The sequence below is a fragment of the Somniosus microcephalus genome, chromosome 6, assembly GCF_052327205.1.
Source record: "Somniosus microcephalus isolate GS21.2 chromosome 6, FLI_Smic_1.0, whole genome shotgun sequence".
In the NCBI taxonomy this organism is placed as follows: domain Eukaryota; kingdom Metazoa; phylum Chordata; class Chondrichthyes; order Squaliformes; family Somniosidae; genus Somniosus; species Somniosus microcephalus.
The window spans coordinates 94,091,477-94,112,141 of NC_140992.1; the positions used below are offsets into that span (position 1 = coordinate 94,091,477).

The following is a 20,665-nucleotide window of genomic DNA, read 5'->3' on the forward strand; positions in this document are numbered from 1 at the left end:
AGTGGGTGCAGCAGGAGGATGTGCTCCACCCAAAGTAGCGAATGTATGCAAATGACGGGATAATGAGGGCTTAATCTGATCCATGAGAAACGCTCTCATTTAAACCACTTTTACAGCTGACTTAACTCAAGCCTGTATAAAAGGGGAATGAGTTACATAGCAGACTTGTCAAACCAGAAAGTGGTTGATTTCAGAGGCTCTGACAGTTCACAAACTATGTCTAAGCTTTGTCTGGAGTAATTTGATTGTTTTTTGTAAGAAAGGCTTCTAACAGCTGCTTTTTGCAGTTTCAGGCAAGTAGAACTAATTATTCCAAGGGCAGAGTTTCTGTTGCAGAGATCTCCTGTTCTGACTAAAAGTTACCTGAGCCAATATGGTATTTGGTGCACCTCCAATTCAGATCAGGCGTGACATATTGCAGCGTGAAATTTGAAGGCCTAATGCCCATTTTATAGGTACAAATTGGGTGGCCGTAAGTTGAATTTCACCCTCAATTTTTCCATCTGTGGCCACTGGTGGTTCCTTTTCCCACCACACCACCCAGCATCTCCCACCCAAGAGGAAAGAAGATAAGAAAAAAAAGAGAAGCAGAAGAGAATCCAGGAGAGCTTTTTGAGCCAGCGTGTAGAAAGTCCTACAAGAGAGGGGGCGGTACTGGACCTAATTCTAGGGAATGTAGCCGGGCAAGTGGTGGAAGTGTCAGTAGGAGAGCATTTTGGCGACAGTGACCATAATTCGGTGAGATTTAAGGTGGTCATGGAAAAAGACAAAGACGGCCCGGAAATAAGGGTTCTAAATTGGGGGAAGGCCGATTTTAATATGATAAGGCAGGATCTGGCCAAAGTGGACTGGGAGCAGCTACTTATAGGAAAATCCACATCAAAGCAGTGGGAGACTTTCAGAAGGGAAATAGAGAGAGTACAACGCCAACATGTTCCCGTAAAGGTCAAGGGTGGCACCAACAAGCAAAGGGAACCTTGGATGACAAGGGATATACAAAAATGCATTAGGAAAAAAAGGGGGGCTTTTGGCAGTTACAAAAGACTAAAGACGGAGGAAGCCCTAGAGGAGTATAGAAAGTGCAGGGGCATACTTAAAAAAGAAATTAGGAGAGCGAGGAGGGGCCATGAAATAACACTGGCGAGCAAAATAAAGGAAAATCCTAAGATGTTTTATAAGTATATTAAGGGCAAGAGGATAACCAGGGAAAGGGTAGGGCCCATTAGGGACCAAAGTGGCAATCTGTGTGTAGAGCCAGATGATGTAGGCGGGGTTTTAAATGAATTTTTTGCATCTGTGTTCACTATGGAGGAAGACGATGTAGACATAGAAATCGGGCAAGGGGACTGTGATATACTTGAACATATTAGCATCGAGAGGGAGGAGGTACTAGCGGTTTTAGCAGGCCAAAAAGTGGATAAATCCCCAGGCCCGGACGAGATGTATCCCAGGCTGCTGTGTGAGGCAAAGGAGGAGATTGCAGGGGCTCTGACACAAATTTTCAGAACCTCTCTGGCCACAGGGGATGTACCAGAGGACTGGAGAACAGCTAACGTAGTACCATTATTCAAGAAGGGTAGCAGGGATAAACCAGGGAATTATAGGCCAGTGAGCCTAACATCTGTGGTAGGGAAATTATTGGAAAAAATTCTGAGGGACAAAATTAGTCTCCACTTGGAGAGGCAAGGATTAATCGGGGATAGTCAGCATGGCTTTGTCAAGGGTAAATCATGTCTGACCAATCTGATTGAATTTTTCGAGGGGGTGACTAGGTGTGTGGATGAGGGAAATGCTGTGGATGTGGTATACATGGACTTCAGTAAGGCTTTTGACAAAGTCCTGCATAGGAGACTGGTCAAGAAGGTAAGAGCCCATGGGATCCAGGGTGCCTTGGCATGTTGGATCCTAAACTGGCTGAGTGGCAGGAGGCAGAGGGTGATGGTCGAAGGTTGCTTTTGTGACTGGAAGCCTGTGTCCAGTGGGGTACCTCAGGGATCGGTGCTGGGTCCCTTGCTGTTTGTGATCTACATAAATGATTTGGATGAGAATGTAAAAGGTATGATCAGTAAGTTCGCAGATGACACGAAAATTGGTGGGGTGGTAAATTGCGAGGAGGAAAGCCTCAGGCTACAGGACGATATAAACGGGTTGGTCAGATGGGCGGAAAAGTGGCAAATGGAATTTAACCCTGAAAAGTGCGAGGTGATGCATTTTGGACGGACAAATATTGCAAGGGAATACACAGTGAGTGGTAGGACCCTAGGAAGTACAGAGGGTCAGAGGGACCTTGGTGTACATGTACATAGATCCCTGAAGGCAGCGGATCAGGTAAATAAGGTGGTTAAAAAGGCATATGGGATACTTGCCTTCATTAGCCGAGGCATAGAATATAAGAGCAGGGAGGTTATGATGGAGCTGTACAAAACGCTGGTGAGGCCACAGCTGGAGTACTGTGTGCAGTTCTGGTCGCCTCACTATAGGAAGGATGTGATTGCTTTGGAGAGGGTGCAGAGAAGATTCACCAGGATGTTACCTGGTATGGAGCGCCTCAGCTATGAAGAAAGACTAAACAGGCTGGGGTTGTTTTCCTTGGAGCAAAGAAGGCTGAGGGGGGACCTGATTGAGGTGTACAAAATGATGAGGGGCATAGATAGGGTAGATAAAGAGGAACTTTTCCCCTTAGTAGGGGGGTCAATAACAAGGGGGCATAGATTCAAGGTAAGGGGCAGGAGGTTTAGAGGGGATTTGAGGAGGAACTTTTTCACCCAGAGGGTGGTTGGAGTCTGGAACTCACTGCCTGAAAGGGTGGTAGAGGCAGGAACCCTCACAACATTCAAGAAGCATTTGGATGAGCACTTGAAATGCCATTGCATACAAGGCTATGGACCAAATGCGGGAAAATGGGATTAGATTAGACAGGGCCTGATGGACGGCGCAGGCACGATGGGCCGAAGGGCCTCTTTCTGTGCTGTATAACTCTATGACTCTATGAGAAGAGTTAGAGTTCTTTCACTAACATAGACATCCCTTCTTAAGTTAGGACGCAACTTTTGTCTCATTACTTTAAAAAAACTTGAAACATGTCCTGCAAATGGGATGAACATCAGATGGTTTAGACTTTTAGGGTGCAAAAGATAAATCCCACCCCATCTGCCACCCTGTGAGCATGAATCCACATTTATCGACTTCTGGTTCTATACTCTCTCTCTGTTATGTATATACGTGAATCCTTAGAGTTTCACAATGAGATTTTGGAGCATTCTGGGGTGACTTGAAGAAAAAGTTTCCCTGGCAACAAAACTGTAGATTTGCCACTGACACGTCAACAATTCTTCAGAAAGTTGACTGTCAGCCTGTATGAAACCCCGCTTTCTCAGCTGTCACTTCATGTTTTCTTTATGGGCAATGCAATTTACCTGTGCACAATGCTCCAAGATTCTTTGATATATTCCACATTTCAATCACAGCTACTGCTGCAAACTCCCCACACTCATGCTCCGGATTCTAACCAACGGATGATCCTAGAAACTGCCCCTAATAGATGACCAACAATCCTGTTACCACTCTTTGGCTGCTGTTGTTCTGCCATAATATAAAATAAGGAAATCTCACATACGTTTGCAATTTCTTTACAAAGTCTCAAAGATAAGTTGTACTCTTTGAGCTAAGTGCATCTAATCATAACAGTTGCTCTGTATTTTCAATTGCTGTATGCCCTATAACTATTTCATTGATGCAAAGCGGTTTTATTTCACACTAACACTGTAGTTATAATGTAAATGAAACCCGAATCCAGAATCAGGGTGGCACCTAACACCTGAACAAAGTGGAGTGGGACTCCCTGGAGCAGGAAGTCTCACTTCTCTTTGGATTCAGTTCAGGCCTTGACACAAACACAAAACTTGTGGCGTTCGAACGCATCCCTAATTAAATATCTAATAAGCTAACTAATCAATAATAGACCACTAAAGTATTCACATTTGATGAAATAATTCAAAAATGATGCCCAAATAAAGAGCACGTGACATAAATAGAAAACCTAGTATATTATGGGGCTAAATTCCCTTGGTATTCCACCGAACTCCTGCTGTAACTCCAGCAGGAGTCAGGTGGAATGGCTTGAAGCTTCCACCCGCCCCTTACAATGTTTCTTAGACAGAGGGAGCAGTGCCAGTGCTGGAGACTCTGTACATTAGGAGTTCCTGCTTCCCTGGCCCCGCAGAGACACAGGGTAACACTGGAGGTTGGTATACCCAGCCAGATAAGGTGTACCAGCCTCCAGAAGGGCACAAGTGAGTCCCATAGGGGAGTCCGGACCAGGAAAGGGGACTGGATCCCTGAATATTAGGTAAAAGGATTGATTTTTAAAAAAAAGGAAAGTATCATTTCATCAACCACATTTGCGATATTAATTTACAAAATGTTCTGTAAAGGTCAACAGCATTGAAATCAGATTAAATGAAATATTCAACACCAGACACTCCTCTAAAACTCTTTAGGGGGTAATTTTTAATTTTTGGCAAGAGTCTAAAATAGACTATGTCAGATCAGATCGGCTGCCCATTATACACCTCGCCTTATTTTCCTTTTCACTGATTTCTTACCTTGCCCATTGTTGGTTTTAGACACCATTCATTGCAGTTGTCCTGTACAAAAATTAAATAAACATCTGCAGTAAAGTATAAATTAATGAGATCAGATATAGGATATGTAATTTGAAATTACTTTGGTTCTGTGCAGTTCAGAATAAGGAATAATCCTAATGTAACAATAGGTTGCAAATTATGTAGGAGATGCTAACACCATGCCCAATGGCTAGACCATGAACCTGCGTCAACTTCACAAGTAAGCTGCCAAATGCTGTGTAACACATACAATTATTTAAAGTACTTGGTGTGGCAGTCCTATATACTTACCAGCACCATAGACCACAAGCACAGAACAAAACAGACAACAGGGCACAAAGCCTGACTTCTTGAAGCTACGCAAGCCATTGGTGACACAGGTCTGCTCTTGATCTGGTTTTTGCCTCGCCCAGGAGATCACATGGTTTTGGGTGGGATGGGGCATGTATATATTGTGGTACCCAGTATCACAATTGTGGGGGACAGGCTGGATGGACCAGAGAAAGAAAGAAAGATTTGCATTTATATAGCACCTTTCACGACCACCAGACGTCTCGAAAAGCGCTTTACAGCCAATGAAGTACTTTTGAAGTGTAGCCACTGTTGTAATGTAGGAAACGCAGCAGCCAATTTGCGCACAGCAAGCTCCCATAAACACAACAATGTGATACTGACCAGATAATTTGTTTATGTTATGTTGATTGAGGGATAAATATTGTTCAGGACACCGGGGATAACTCCCCTGCTCTTCTTCGAAATAGTGCCATGGGATCTTTTACGTTCAAATGAGAGAGCAGATGGGGCCTCGGTTTAACGTCTCATCTGAAACACGGCACCTCCGACAGTGCAGCACTCCCTCAGCACTGCACTGGAGTGTCAGCCTAGATTTATGTGCTCAAGTCACTGGAGTAGGACTTGAACCCACACCTTCTGACTCAGAGGCGAGAGCGCTACCCACTTTTTAAAAATATATTATTTATTGAACATTAAAAACATTTACAACATAGTGATCATTCCATTGTACCTTCTAAATCTATTTCGCCGCTCTGCACAGCCATTCCTCCACCACATATTAACATCAAAACCTGAAGTTTAATTTGTCTCCCATAACATACTAATCTATTGTACTTTAAAAATGGATCAGTAATCATGGCTCCGAATAAGGGAAGTGTGCCTGATAATATCACCCCATCATTTAATCTCCAGTCCTTCCCTCCTCTAATGCTCCTTCCCAACTTTTCCCAGCTATTGCTTTCTCTTGCAGCCTCCTGCTCTTTTTCACGTCCTGTTTGAACCATCCCTGCAGTTTCAGCCTCTTCCTTACATTAGGTTTGAGCAGAGGAGCTGCCCCTTCTCCCTCCTTCTGCCCCTCATTAACCTTTCCCTTTCCACACGGTGCCACCCCACCCCCTACTTCCATGTCTCTGTCCCCCTCCAACTCCTCACTCTCGAGCTCTTCTGTAATCTCCTGTCCCTGCTCCCCATCAGATACATAATCTCTCTTAGAGAGTCTTCCTGCTATCATGGTTTCTCCAACAGTGCCACTCCCTTCGACCTCACCTCCACCGCTGACCCCTGCTCCCCGTTTCTTCTCTCTCTGGGACAATGGTGCATCTGCACCTATCTTGCTCCCTTCTGGTGCCCCGGTCTCCTCACTCCAGTCCTGCAGCCTCTTTAAGGTGCCTGCCTCTTGCACCCTCTCCTTGTCTTGTCCCCTCCTGCTCCCCGAGATGTCCGACTCCCAGTCTTTGGAGTACTTACACTTACCCCGCACCCTGCTCCCACATTCTCTCCCCCCGCGGACACCAGATCCTTTCAGGAGAGCCGAGCCGTATTATGGTTTGACTCTGCCCTCGACCCGTGCTGCCCGCTGCTGTCTTTGTCCTTTTCTATCATAACTTGGGGTGTTTTCCACCATCTCCATCCTGTTCTCTGCTCTGCCATTTTCTGCCTCTTCCTGCGCTCTTTTCTCCTTCCATTCACCAGCTGTGTCCTCCGCCTGCTCCGCTCCTCCACTCACACCTCCTGCTCCTTCTCCCATCTCCTCGTCACTCAAGGGACTTCCTTCTGCCTCATACTCACAGCGGGTGGGGCCTTTGTGACACACCCCACAGCTCTCTACCTTGCAGCTCCGAGTGATGTGTCCAGACTCGCAGCAGTTATAACAGTACAACTCTGGACAGCTTCTTGCAAGATGCTCGTGTCCAAGACAATAATAAGAAACCTTCAACTGGTTATCATGCAATACCTGGAAGTACTGCACTCCTCCTAGTCTTGAATTTCATGCTATACGGCAATGACTTCACCCGATCTGGGAACCGCACCTTTAGATAGCGGGTTCCATCTGCTACCCGCATTCCTGGATACTATCACCTCTTTATTGCTGAGAAAATTTTAATGTCCCACGACTCCACCTTTTTTATTAGCACATCGTCCTCAATATAAACTGGCAGGTTTAAGAATGAGACCACCACCTCTTCAGAATATAGCAGAGATACCTCCAAGAACTTACCTCCAACTTTCAAACTCAGTAAAAGTCTTTCCAGCTCCTCTCGGCTACTGACCCATCGCCTCGAACCTAACATTCGGCTTTGGCCGGCAGGCAAAGCAGCTTCCCTCGCCGCAGTCCTCATGTATCGCCTGGATAATATTCCAAGCTCGTATCTCCTTATCCTCGCGCTGAACCACCACCGTGTTTTCTTTTCCAAACCTCCTGGAGTCCCGGCCCAAATCTTTGGGCCTTTTTTTCTCCCTTCCCCCAACATTTTTGCCCCTGATTAAATTCATCCTGGGAATATTGACCTCTGCGGGGCCCGGCACTCCTGACCCCTCAGCAGCCAACTGGCTGCTGTTTAAGGACAAAAAAAGGCCCTAAAACCTGTAGAAACCCACCACCAACTTTTTACAAACTCACTCCAACTCCCTGCAGTAATCAAGCACCCAGCAGCACCTGCTCACTCCTAGCCCCTCCCACTTAGAGGCTGCTACCCACTGAGCCACAGCTGACACTGAGGGCCTGATTTTCCCGAAGGTGCGGGGAATTGTCGGGTTCCCCGAATATCGGGCTCCGACACGAATCTAAATGGGTCAGCCAGCTGCACGCAATTTTCCCTCAATTGGCCAATTAATTTCCAGCGTGTGGGCACCCTTGCTGTCCGCCGGCACGCTCGAGCTCTTTCGTGACCGGTGGGCGCCGCGGGGACTGGAGTGCATTGTTAATCGGGACAACCAAATTTTAATTTGATTGGTGGAGGGTTATTTAAAAGGGTAATTGGGTTTTTGTCACCTTATTTGTGAAATTGTTTCTTTTGTTTGGTCCAATGAAAAAAGAGAGGGCACCCTTGCTGTCCGCCGGCACGCTCGAGCTCTTTCGTGACCGGTGGGCGCCGCGGGGACTGGAGTGCATTGTTAATCGGGACAACCAAATTTTAATTTGATTGGTGGAGGGTTATTTAAAAGGGTAATTGGGTTTTTGTCACCTTATTTGTGAAATTGTTTCTTTTTTTTGGGTCGATTAAAAGAGAGGGCACCCTTGCTAATTGTCCATTTCAAGTCAGAAAGCCCCACAGTATGATGTCATCATTCGTGGTGCTTTTAAAGTCTCCAGCAAGCTTTTCAGCCTCTGCAGGCTTCCCAACCAGTCGTACAGAATGGCAGAGGAGCCTGCGCTAGCTGTTGCCAGCGGCAGAGGCCGAACTGCCGCCAAATTTGATGAGACCTCATTGCAGACATTGGTGGATGGGGTTAGGGCCCACAGGGAGGTCCTCTTCCCTAGCTCAGGGAAGAGGCCTCCCAAAGAGACCAGGGCTGCTTGGATGGAGGTGGCTGCAGAGGTCAACTCTCAGGGAGTCACCCGTCGGACCTGGATGCAGTGTAGGAAGCACTTCCATGACCTTCACCGTACAGGAAAAGTAAGTATGAAGTTTCCATCACCCTCAACATGATCCCCATTGCCTTTCCCCAACAGCACTCAGTTTCAGCAATCTCTTCCTCCACATCCCACTTCACAGTCACATCTATGCACCCTTATCCATTCCCTCTCTCTCTATGCTCACATTCACATAACTATTCCACCATGCAGCCCTCACACTGCCTCTCACTCTGATGCTTGGAACACAAGTGACAACACACAGGGAGGGCCCTTCGTCTTGCAGCCTCACACCATCTTTGTCTCCTAAGTATCTATGCTATGCAATCTCTACACTCACTCCTGCACTCTCACTCAAACTCCACTTGTCTCCCTCATTGCAGGAAAAGAGAGCTCACAATAGGAGAGAGCGAGCGAGGACTGAAGGAGGACCACCCTCAATCGCCCACCTGACCCCCTGGGAGGAAGCGGTGATAGAGATTGCTGGGGCTGACGTGGTTGCGGAAGCTGGGGCAGGAGAGACAGGAGCAAGCCCGCAAGCTGGTGACAGAATAGTTTCCCATCGCTCTCACTGACATAGCATGAGTCGCTGATATGATTCTGAAGCTACATCATTTGGACTTATGAGCATCTGCCAAATCCAATGTGCAAGTAGCCTTGGCATCAGATCTCTAACTTTCCTTTACTCCCCCACAGGACCATCCAGAGCCCCCGTCCCCACTGCTGAGAAGGAAGAGGCTTTGCAGCCAGACTCCTCAGAGGAAGCTCCAGCCTCTGAGGGCGCAGCGTCAGCAGAAGTAAGCACACCCAGCACCAGCGCAGACACTCACACCTCGGGGGGGCCTTCGGGACATAGAGTAGTGTTGTCACCTGGTGTTTCACAGCTCACAAGTGAGCATCAGCAGATTGTGGAGATAGGGACAGCAGTGGAGAGTCCTCGTCGGAGGGCGCAGGCCTCTGCCAGCTCAGCTGCATGTCGTCCCTATGCCTCTGGGTCCATCCGCAAGAGAGGAGGTGATGGATCTCCATGCACAGATGCAGGAGTACCTGGCAGGTTTTGTCTCCAGGGTTGCTGCGAGTGTGGAGCGAATGGAGGAGTCCATGGCGAGCATGAGCAGAGCCTCATTGGCGCATGAAAGCATCAACACGGAAAGGATGGCTACCTCTGTGGTAGGCTGGCTACCGCTGAGGAGAGGAGGGCTGCAGCCGAGGAGAGGAGGGCTACGGCCATGGAGGAGCTTAGTCGCCAGGGTATCGAAAACATGGTGCGTGCTCAGAATAGAATGGCATCTCGAGGAGCGATGGGCATTTATTGAGCACCGAAACCAGACCTTCATGGAAGTCCCTCTGAGCAGGACTTCCAGTGCAGAGACGGGTCCCCATGGCCCCCCTGATGTGCAGCAAGGTGCTCTCCAGCCACTTGCAGGCACCGAGGGGGAGCTGACCCATGAGAGGGAGGTTGTTGGCACACCTCAAGGAAGTGGGGGCTCCTCTTCACGTGCTCACACTTCCATGCCACTTCAGAGCCCTCGGTCAGAGCCCCGCCGGAGTCCACACCCAAGTGAGATAGGAGTCACAACCCCTGCACAATCGCAGGAGCAGCAGACTGCTGGTGAGCCCTCACAGGCTCGCCACCCCAGAGGACGCCCGCCAAAGGTGTCGAGACAGGAGCAGCAGGAAAGTGAGCAAGGGGCCTCCACATCTGCTGAAGCCACAGGGGTACCACTACGTAGGAGCACGCGTAAGAGAAAAATAAAGCACCACTAATCACAAGGGTAGTCACTTGGGTGAAAAGGCTTGTATATCGTTTTAATGCCATCAGTTTCTTGTACATAAAAAATCTGGTGCCAACTGCTGCAGTTGTGGCGTCTGTCATTTGGCGAATGGGGATTTCACATTGAGGCCTTAGGATTACTTGCAGTTGTCAGCAAGCTGGTCAAATAGGTAGAAATGCGCAGGCATGGGCCACTGTCCATGGTCAGTTAAGAAGCAGCGAGGCTACAGTGTTTGATGTACCAGGCTACGCAAATCTGGCCAGGATGAGTGCGTTCCATGCATTCCGCCCAGCAATGTTCTCGCGCACTGGTGCCGCTGGTTGACGGGCCTCTGCAGGATGCTCGTTTCCGTCCTCCTTCTCCTCCTCCTCCTCAGCATCATCCTCATCCGAGGCGGCTCTGTGAGGAGCCTCTTGGTCCTGTGAGGAGCCTCTTGGTCCTGCGGAATCGACAAGCCACGACGCTGTGCCATGTTGTGAAGCACACAGCACACCACGACGATTTTGGAGACCCTGGCTGCTGAGTACTGTAGGGCTCCACCTGATCTATTGAGTCATCTGAAGCGCATCTTTAGCAATCCAATGGCTTGCTCGATAATGCATCTGGTGGAAATGTGGCTGGAGTTGCAGCGCTCCTCAGCTTCGTTGGCTGGTCTCCTCAACGGCGTCATTAGCCAAGACCGCAGGGGATATCCCTTGTCTCCAAGTAGCCATCCCTAAAGTTCGTTTGGCGGACGGAATAGCAGAGGCACAGTAGACTGGCGCAGTATGAGGGAGTCATGGCAGCTGCCAGGGTACTTGGCACAAACATGCAAAATCACCTTCTTGTGGTCACACACCAGCTGAACGTTAAGGGAGTGGAAGCCCTTGCAGTTGACAAAAACTCCTGGATTGCGATGGGGTGCCCTAAGGGCCACATGTGTGCAGTCAATGACACCCTGCACCCTTGGAAAGTCTGCCAGCTGAGCTAATCCAAGCGCTCGCGCCCTCACACTTGCGCGATCCCTGGTGAAATGGATGTGATTGTGCACGAGGGCAAAGAGGGCATCGGTGACCTGTTTGATGCAAGTGTGTGCGGCCGCCTGGGAGATGCCGCTGATGTCTGCTGCTGATCCTTGGAAGGAGCCCGAGGCATAAAAGTTGAGTGCGGTGGTGACTTTGATGGCCACTGGTAAGGAGTGTCGACCTGGTGCTCTGGGCTTCAGGTCTTGCTGGAGCATTGCGCCGATGTCAGTCACTACCTCTCGCGAAAGTCGGAGCCGCCTTTGGCACTGCTGCTCAGTCATGTCGAGGTAGCTCACCCTGTGGCTGTAGACCCTGTTTGGGGGGTATCTCCTGTGCCGACGGCCTTCCATGCGCTGGCCCCTTCTGGCCTGTGCTGCCTCAGGTGGCTGAGCCACAGCCTGTCGCTGCTGCTGTTGCTGGATCTGCTCCAACCTCCTCTGCTGTTGGAGATCCTCTAATGCCAAGAAGGGAAGGAACAAAAGGCCTCCCATGCTTCTGGCAGATGCCTCCGTTGAGGAAGCGCTGAGTGAGGGTGGTAAGAGGGGCTTCCTAGGAGCTTACACTGGAGAAGAGTGTGAGGCTGCAACCTTCCACAGCTGTGCCTAAGCCTTGAACAAGTTACCCCAGGCCTGGAGCAACAAGGTCCTGCAGCCTACCAATGCTGTCTTATTAAATCTCTTCATTCCCGATTGACCTGCAGCTGAAAGTAAGCAAGCCGACATTGTTCACGCCAGCTTTCATCAGCGGTGTTCCCACCAGGTGTGGTTTATGTGGGGAAAGGCTGAAAATTGCAAGGGCCCCTTAAAATTGGATTACAGATGCCAATTATTGCTGATTAGGCTCCAGACGACCAGTCCCGCCTGCTGTGGGCGGGACTGATTCAGGTCGCGCTGAACACCAGGGCGAAAGTCGGACGGGGCGGGGATTCGGGCGGGGGGGGTCACGACCCCCTATTTCTGCGATTTTCAACCCCCGCACGCCTGAAAACCCGCCTGACGGCTCCAGGAAAATCGGGGCCCGAGGTCATCGTTTGTATGTTCGTACAAGGGCCATATATACTAGCCCAGTCACGGTGAAGATACCACATGCCAACAACTAAACTAAAAAGCCAGTGAAAACTAATTAGCTTGTAAGCTGTATCTTCTGGAGATGATACTGAAACTTGTGTAATATAATTCACCAAAGAACAAGCTAAAATCCCAAATGTTGCATAAAGTAGCAAGACATGGGAGAAAAACCTGCAACCAGCTGAGAGCTAATGGTTTAAGTGAAGAGATGTGGTAAGATTGAAAGAATGCATTGAAAATTGGCTGTAAGAGCGCTACTGGCAGCCATTGTTAGGTGCCATTACAGGATGATGCTTTCAAGCTGCTTCTACTCCTGAGTTAATCAAAAGTATAATAAAAGTAAATAATGACAATGGCAATTTTCTGGAACACACCGCAAATTAACCTCCAGTAAAATGGATACTCGACAGTACTACTCGCCATTAAAATATTAGCATTAATAATAATGGCAAGCATCTTACCTGGGTCTTGTTAAACTCCAAATCCAGTGGAATAGTAACACAATCATGGCATTTCTGATAATACATCCCGTGGTCAACAACTTCAAATCGTTTTAGTTGGAATGTGAGAATTTGAGGCAACTGTTTAAAATAGTATCTCTGCAAAATATAACGTTGAGTTAACGTAACAAACCTTAAAAGGAGCCTTAGAAAAGATCATTCATAATTAGGAATATAATATTTAAAATATTACAACTACAGTACATGCACTTCCTGTTAACTTTTTCCATTATCCATTCCTATGTCCACATTTATAATGAAAACTGCCCATGTAAACTTGTCACGCTGTAATTACACTGTCCCACCAGTTAAGGTGCTGTGCTGGTATCCAGCATTACTAAAGGCTTCAAGGAGGTGATTTCACGTTGAAAAAAAATCAGACTCTGCATCCATCCAGTTGCCTCTGCTGCTTCCCCCTTCCTTTAATGGCCAACAGCATATGGAATTATATAAACTATCCAGGCAACAGACTTACTGCTTCTGTTTTAGTCTTTGTGCTACAGTGATCACAGTAGCATTCATTGTCACCTTTCATAGTATCCTTCTTCAAAAACTCTTGAAGAGCTGTTTCCTTTAAAAAGAAAGTAACAGGCTAAAATCAGAAAAAGTCCCACAGCACATTTAAGGCCTTGCACTGGTAGATAGCTATTTACAATGGTTTCAATACAAGTCAGAGTTGTTAAATCACAGCACACAATGCATAATGGGAAGTTGTGCTGGTTTCTTGTGTTGCATTGTCAAACCGCCATGGTGTAAATCTTAGAGGAGTTATGTAATCGGAGCAGTTTAGGATTAGCTGGCTCCATACTGAAGGTTAGTGGTGCATTTATGCCACTGTGAACAAGATAGCAGTGTGAAAATCCTAGTCCAACAAGGATAAGTGGAATAACAACAGAAAAATGCTGGAAATACTCAGCAGGCCAGGCAGCATCCGTGGAGAGAGAAACAGAGTTAACGTTTCAGGTCTGGGACCCTTCATCAGAAATTCCATCAGGCTTTATTTCATTTACTTTCTAAAAGGTATCAGCACTGTACAGTTAGGAAGAAACTAAATCGCAGATTCAAACCAGTTAGATAGGTTTTTCTTCAGTAGTAAACACCTTTCTATAGATATCTGATGATTACATACAAGTGAGGAAGATTAGAATTTAGACAAAATAATAAATACTCTGTTTAATTTTCAGTTTCAATTCATCTTGGGCAGAATATTAAAAATAAGGGTAAAAATAACAGCTTGCAGACAGAAGCAGTAACTTTTGTCCTGAACAGAAAGTGAGCGATGCATCAGAGATCCAAGAATTAAAAGAGAGAACACTGTTCAATCAGTCACTGGTTTCAACACATGAGGGTATAAGCAAGAGGAACACGCAAGATGGCATGTTTGGAACTTAAAAAGAACAAAAAGGCTCAGAGCAGCACTGACCATAATAGTCCAGAGCTGCAAGGGTTGTATTAGAAGAGCTTTCCATATATGGAAACAGTATTCAAGCAATCAAGAGTGGAAAAGTGTTTGGAATAAGAGCAAACTGAGCTTCTTCAAGACAGCCTGGAGAAAGCAATAGAAGGATATGTTGATGGGGTTAGACGAAAAAGGGTGGCAGGAGGCTCGTGCGGAGCATAAAACACTGGCATGGGCCTGTTCGGCTGAATGGCCTGCTTCTGTGCTGTAAATACTTTACTGGAATTTTGAAAAGGGGGTCAGCGGGCGCGATCAGTGGCAGGTCAGGTGGGAAAGTCTTTTTTCCCCAATGGGTCGGGACCCCGCTGTGAACCCGCCGCCGCGCACCTTTCCCAATGTCGGGTCTGTCAGCGCTGAGCAGACCCAACACGCAGCGGCGGATTCACAGCAGGGGACTAAATTCAGGTAATTAGTGGCTTGTTTAGAGCCACTTGAGAATGAATTTCAGCTCACCTTCTGCATTCGACAGCTCTCCCACGGCGTCCAAGCTGGTCGTGGACCAAGTCTGTCAAGCTGAGGCGGAAGTTTAGTGGCCATTGAATCAGCTGATGATTTGACAGCTTCAAATGTAAAGTAAAAGCTCCCACCTTAGAGATATCTTCCCTCAGCCACAAACACTTCCTCACAACATATCCACAACAGATTCACCATGCTGCAAGTCTTTACACAAGTCTCCATCAAGTCTGACCTCATTACCTCTCTCACCAGTGACAGATCGCTTCTGTCATCTATACTTCACCTGCCATCTATTCCATCAGCGTGGGTGCCCTTTATACTCTCTCACCTTGGTCCTCAGAATCCCACTACAATCAGCCCCAACACCAGCAGCACCAGGCACACCAGCAGCACCAACGACAACACCAACCTTCTCCGCAATCACCTGATGCAGCGTAGGACAGAGGGCATCAGCACCCGACCACATTGCTGCCCGGGAAGCCATGGATGGCCTCACCATGGCCAGATTTACTTCACTTGACGCTGTACACTCTATCTGCCACATGACGCGCCTGTTTGGTACCACCCCACACCAACACCATAAAGCAGCCCTGTAATGACCAAGCCATTCCTTTCACACTCATGACCATTGCAGGGGGTAACGTTAAGTTTCACCATTCACTGCAACTCACTAAGCCACTTCCAAAGGTGCACAATTTAGCAGGAGGTGATATTCTCGCTGTGCCCTGTTATCACCCCCCGGAGGCAATAACGGGAGGTGCAAAGGTACCCAATTTCTCCCCCTATGATTCTATGGCCCGCCACCGATGTCGCCCGCCCCAGACCCACCGAGGTTAGTAAAATCCCAGCCTTTGTAATTGTAATACTTTGTAATTGTAACTTTAGCAATGGCGATGTGAAAGTTCTATTTGAGATCAGAAGAAATGAGCAGACCAAGAATATCAATAGATGAAGTATTAAATGTATTCAATTTGGTTTAAAAATTTGGGGGAAAAATTCGATATCACCCCATTTGGGGCGCCGTTATCGGCCGTGCGCAAAGTTCAGCGCCTGGCGCTAATTATCACCTCCGACAGCAAACTTGGCTTTTATCGCCCCTGGAGGTGATTGGAGCACTAAATCAGGCGCTTCACACCTGTCTTAAGGTGCAAAGGCCGAGGAGTGAGGCGCTACCTCAGAGTGCTGGCAAAGCAAGGAAGGGCAAATCAAAATAAACCTGCAAAGTGCTGCTCAGTACTCAAAACTCCTTCACACAGCATTGAATCTCTCCAGAAGTCTCTCTCTCTCTCTCTGACTGCGTGGTGCAAAAATGTCACCGACAAAAAAGGCAGGAAGTGGTCGCCTTTCAATAGCGCTCCCCCAGTCCCTTTCTGACAGCATAACGCTCCCCTCAACCGGTCGTTGCTAGCGGCAGGTGGTAAGGCAGGGGGCGCCACTGAATATCCGGTCCGGGGTGCTAACGGGCGTTGCGCACTCGACTAACGTCACAATCTGCCGGCGCAGGAGATCGTGGCGGTAGTGTTTAGCGCTGCCGCAAAATGTCTAGTTGATTTTGCGAGCGGCACAAACATCACCGTGCCTGGCCTCCAGTTGCTTTGCGCCCCAATTGGCGCCCTATTAAGGCGCTAATGGGAGGCGCAAACAACTGAATTTTTCCCCCTTTGCTTTCCAAGATAGCAAAAATGCAGTCTCTCAACTCCCAATTATAACATAATGGAAATGCCTGCAAATCTTGGGATAATAAAAGATAACTGTTGCAGTATTTGAGTCTGTTTTAAATGTGAATTACTTTGGATTAATATAGTAAAGCTATAGATATCTAAAGTATCAGTTGTACTGAACTCCACAAATAGAATCTGGTTGGAATTTTGCTTATGTGGGCGGGTCCAGTGCGAGCGGTGGCCATGGCAGGTCGTGACCCTGCAGCTAGCTCCATCACGCTGCTGAAAACGAACTTGCGTTAATAGGGCCTATTAAACCCGCCCAGCGAGCTACCCGGCCCAATTAAATGGAGCAGGTCTGGTGACGTCAGCGTTTTCAGCCGGGTTCTTTAAAGGGATCATGGCCACATTAGATTTAACATTTAATCTAACATAGTGCTGTCAGTGCACTACAGCATTGGAGTGTTGCAAACTCTGACAATGACTGCACAGAGGCAGAGGGTTGCACCCAGGTTCTCCGCTGATTCCCTCCATATGCTTATGACGGGTGGAAGAGACCTCCCCAGGAGACCAAGACAGCCCGGGTGCAGATTCAGAGGAGGGCACAAGCAGGGATGTGTTCAGGAGGATCTGGGTGCAGTGCCGCAAACGTTTCAATTATCTCATTAGATCAGGAAATGTTAGTACAAAGCCACACTCAACTTCATCCTGCTCTGCCTCTCATCACATCCCCATCACTCTGCCTTCCCAATACTACTCCTGCACATCCTTACTCACACCAACATACGTTGCACCTCCACCCATCCCTCTTTCTCTATCTACATTATCATATCCTCATCTCACTAGCCACCCCTCACACTCACTAGTGCAATCATACCAACTAACAATACACAAGGGTAGGCACTTGGGTGTTTTATCCAGTGCTCATGTAAAGTTTCTGTTAATGTGGTGTCAAATATAAAAATCTTTATTTTCAACACTTTCTGGTCTTGGACAGATTTGTGTGCACCTTTGGAAGTGGCTTAGTGAGTGGCAGTGAATGGTGAGATATAACAGTACCCCCCGCAATGGTCATGAGTGTGAAAGGAATGGCTTGGTCATTGTGGGGATGCTTTATGGTGTTCGTGTGGGGTGGTGCCAACCTTGCGCATCGTGTGGCAACCATATGGATGTACAGCATAAAGTTAACTAAATCTGGCCATAATGAGGCCATCCCTGGTCTCCTGGGCAGCAATGTGATTGGGTGCTGATGCCCTCTGTCCTGTGCAGCATCAGGTGATAGCGGAGAAGGTTGGTGTTGTTGTTGGTGCTGCTGGTGTTGGAGCTCATTGTGGTCTGATTCTGAGGCAGTATAAATGGCACCCATGTTGATGGAATAGATGGCAGGTGAAGTAGAGATGACAGAAGCATTCTGTCAGTCAATGGTGAGAGTTCTTCCAATGAGGTGAGACTGGATGGAGACTTTGCTGGAAAGACTTGCAACCTGTAGAATCTGTACTGGAAATGGACTGAGCAACAGCTTCTGCCTGAGGAAAGTGATCATCTGTCAGGTGGGAGCTTTTACTGTACATTTGATGCTGTCAAGTAATCAGCTGGAGCAATGGCCACGGAACTCCCACTTCAGGTTGACAGACGTGGTTCCTGAGCAGCGTGAATCCCGTGACTTTACAGTTACATTTAAAAAGTAAGATAAAAAAGCCTGGCAAAGGTCTGACAACTAGCTGTAAATCATCTCAATTGGGTCGCCCGCCGCTGCTGGTTGGGTCGGCTCTGCGATGAGATGCGCCTGGGTTCCCGGCCCGCTGTCAAAAATAACAACTTTCCCACCCGACCCGCCACCGGTCACACCCGCTACTACCCTGGAAAATTCCAGCCGAAATGTCTGCCACATTGCAGTAAAGTAATTTAATAATCTCAATACAAAATATGGCTTTAACTCATTTGCTTATTAATACTTTTAACTTACCAGATTTCCAAACTTTGCTGAAGAGTAGCCTGAACGAATGGGTAGAGGTATATCCAGAAAGAAACAGTCATCCTCAAAAAGATTTGTGCACTCTGAACACTTCATGGATTGAACCATTATGATCTGATAAAGCTAAAAGTCATAGCCCATTGAGCACCAAGTCATTCAGGATTTAATACGATACTGAAAAGAAAACTGATATTTTGAATCCCATCTCAAAAAATCCTGATTATTCATCGATACCATTGACAAACCTTCAAGCCTTTTCTTAGGTGTACAATATATTTTGGAGTGGGGGGGGGGCGGGGGTGAAAGAGGATAAAATACCTGGGGGACAAATTTCCTCGGCTATTCCAGTGCACGCCCTCCTGTAACTTTGCAAGGAGTGCGGCAGAAGGGCTGGAAATTCCCAGCCGTTCCTGGCATTTCCTGCACTCCCTGTAAGGGTGGAGCCTCTGCTCACCCCTTAAAAGGCCAGTGACGTGGAGGGGCAGGGTCAGGGGTACTGGCTTCCTACGATGGGAAGCCCTGAAGGTCGGTACATCTTAAGAGGCTGGTACATCCAATGAGAAGTAGCACCAGCCTCGTCCCTGGTGGACATGTGGCCTATCTGCATTTCCAGAAGGGATCAGAAATTTTATGAGAACAGTTTGGCTGATGGAATAGATGTGGTTATCTTTCGGGAGGGGAGATCACTTCACCCCCCCCCCCCCCCTCAATCCCAGAACTGGCACACGTCACCAGACTTTCCAGCCTATGGAGGCAGGCAGGTAACCAAGATGTGCCCCTAGTGGTACGGGCACTCGTCATGGCCATTCAAATGAGGAGCCCTCCTACTGACCTGCATACTCTGTTGGAGTCAGGGCCGGAGGTCACTTGCAGGTGCAGTCCTGGCATAATTGCTGGGATTGTGCCCTGCGGTTTTTTGGGTGTTGGATGCAAAAAACATTTTTACGATTGGCAGTTTTGGCCATTCACAGAGCATGACATAGGTTCCTGTTTGTAAACCCCACCCCTGTCTACAGATAGAAAAATTTAGGAGCACTGTAGATAGTGCTTGGAATCCAGGGAAACATCTATTAGAACAGCTGAATCTATATATATATATATATATATATAAATAAATGAGTTTGTCTCTCTCTCTCTCCCTGTCTGTCTGTCTGTCTGGCTATACAATCAAAAGTTATAGAGCGTACCTACACATATGTTATATCAAAAGAAAGCTTATCATTAGGGGAGTCTAGTAGACGTATTTACTTTTTGGTCAGACAAAGATTGTTCGGACAGCATACAAGAAAGGTTCAAAAAATGGCAAAATTCCACTCATTAGCGTTGAGTGATGTGATGGTTGACCAATCATACAGGGGATTAACCTGATGGTTGACCAATCGGTGCGTCACGGGGGGGACGTTTCATTGCGTGTGTGGGCGGGCCTAATCCTTCTGAGCTGAGGTGAGTGGCCGCCATCGTGATTCCTAACTATTGATTTATTTTTCCCACTTTGTGTGTTTATTTTGAAATATAGATTTCCAGCAAAAAAAAAGTTGGTTTTAAAAGAAAAAAAATCCTTTTGCAAAGGGGACTCGGGCTTCCCCCCCCCTCGGCGGTGGATGAGCTGCCTGCAGGCCTCAGGCCTCGAAGCCTCGAAACCTCCTCGCCAGCCACGCCCGAGCTAGTCACCACCCGTCCCGCTGGGCCCGCCCCGCGATCGCCGCCATCTTGGTAAAGGCTGGCGGGGCGGGAGACAGCGCGCTGTGAACGTTGGCGGCAGCCCGGAGCGCGACCCGAGCTAATGTGAGTCCGGCCGGGCCTCACGCGCTAGGCCGCGCACCGGCCGGCCCTGAGGCGCTGATCTGCACACGGGGGCTTCGGGTCACCGCGTCCGGGCTCTGAGGAAAGGGAGAGAGAGAGGGGGAGGGAGGGAGAGAGAGGAAATCAGGGAGGCAGGGGGAGGGAGAGGAGGAGGGGGGGGGGGAGGGAGAGGAGGGGGGGGGAGGGAGAGGAGGGGGGGGAGGGAGAGGAGGGGGGGGAGGGAGAGGAGGGGGGGAGGGAGAGGAGGGGGGGAGGGAGGGAGAGGAGAGGGGGGAGGGAGAGGAGAGGGGGTGGGAGGGAGAGGAGAGGGGGGGAGGGAGAGGAGAGGGGGGAGAGGAGAGGGGGGGAGGGAGAGGAGAGGGGGGAGGGAGGGAGAGGAGAGGGGAGGGAGAGAGGGAGAGGGGAGGGAGAGAGGGCAAGTAAAGCAGGGGGAGGGAGAGGGGGAGGGAGAGAGAGGGGGAGGGGGAGGGAG

General features: G+C 48.4%; 1 pseudogene across 1 annotated transcript in view; it reads right to left on the minus strand.

Annotated features, from left to right (window-relative positions):
- The window catches only part of LOC147115899 (ubiquitin carboxyl-terminal hydrolase 47-like), a 51,941-nt pseudogene that overhangs the window by 16,894 nt on the left and 14,382 nt on the right, over positions 1 to 20,665 (minus strand). The window contains exons 6-9 of the transcript XR_015078702.1: positions 18,382 to 18,513; positions 13,315 to 13,410; positions 12,801 to 12,938; positions 4,605 to 4,646 (exon numbers count right to left, since the gene is read on the minus strand). The product of XR_015078702.1 is annotated as a ubiquitin carboxyl-terminal hydrolase 47-like (transcript). The remainder of the gene's footprint in view (positions 1 to 4,604; positions 4,647 to 12,800; positions 12,939 to 13,314; positions 13,411 to 18,381; positions 18,514 to 20,665) is intronic.